General features: G+C 45.1%; 1 pseudogene; it reads right to left on the bottom strand.

Moving 5' to 3' along the window:
- Positions 1-610: 610 nt before the first annotated feature.
- On the bottom strand, positions 611-765 carry LOC118237631 (annotated as a pseudogene).
- Positions 766-1,121: the final 356 nt, after the last annotated feature.

Here is a 1,121-nt window from a genome sequence, read left to right as displayed (position 1 = left end):
AGATAATTTTGCAGGAAAGCTGGGTCTAGTGGCAAAGGCCTTGAAATCTTCACTTCCTCAAGATGCTGAGGCAGGAGGATTGCCAAGTTCAAGGCCAGCCTGAGCAGTTATTGAGAGCCTGTCTCAGAAGTGAAAAGGGGGCAGGAGATGGATGCATCTCAGTGGTAGAGCACTTGCCTGGCATGAGAAAGTCCCGGGGTTAGTTTCCTACAAGTGTGCACTGAACTGCGATCATATTCACACAATCACACTCTCTAATGCCCTGCACTCCTGCTGACCCCTTCTTCCCAACTCTTCTCTCTTCCACGTGTGCGTGCCTGTGTGTGTGTGTGTGTGTGTGTGTGTGTGTGTGTGTGTGTGTGTTCATGATTGCAGGAGCCAAATCAGGCCAGAAGACAGTGTTTCCTTCTGGCTCTTACAGTCCTTCCTTCCTTCTTTCTTTCTTTCATTCCTTCCTCCTCTCTCCTTCCCTCCTTCCCTTTCTTCCTTCCTTCCTTTCTCTCTTTCCCATTCTTCCTTCTTTCCTTCTTCTCTCTTACTTCATTCCTTCTTTCTTTCTTCCTTCCATTCTTTCATTTATTTTTAGGAGAGAGCACAAATTTATTTTTAGGAGAGAGGTAGGTTCCCCACTACCTCAAATTATACAGTCAAGTTTTCTGCATTTGCAGAAATCTCAGGTGTCAGCACATCCAGAGTGCAACAGACAAGTCTTATCCTGGGAAAACCACCTTCATGATCACAGTATCACCCCTACCAGGTAAATATATAGTCTCTTACAGACCTTCTGTCCCCCTTCTGTGAAGCCCCTAGAACTTTGTAAAGGGGTATTATTGGTGTCTTGTTCAGGTTAGAACACTCAATGGACACTTCTTCTCAGCATGCTGACCAGTTATGAGTTTCTGCATCAACTGCCACCCTCTGAAAATGCTTCCTGGAGGACAATGAAATGGCTCAGCAGTTGCTGTTTTCACAGAGCACTACAGGTTGGCTCCCAGCTCCTAGGTCAGGTAGCTCACAACTGCCTGTAACTCTAGCTCCTTAGGATCTGATGCCCTCTTCTGGCCTCCATGGAAACTACACATATATACAAAAGTAAAAAATAAAATAAACTTTTAAATAAG

This window comes from Cricetulus griseus (assembly GCF_003668045.3).
Source record: "Cricetulus griseus strain 17A/GY chromosome 1 unlocalized genomic scaffold, alternate assembly CriGri-PICRH-1.0 chr1_0, whole genome shotgun sequence".
Lineage (NCBI taxonomy): Eukaryota > Metazoa > Chordata > Mammalia > Rodentia > Cricetidae > Cricetulus > Cricetulus griseus.
Note: the sequence above shows the minus strand (reverse complement) of the source record. Positions and strands in the feature narration are given on the sequence as shown.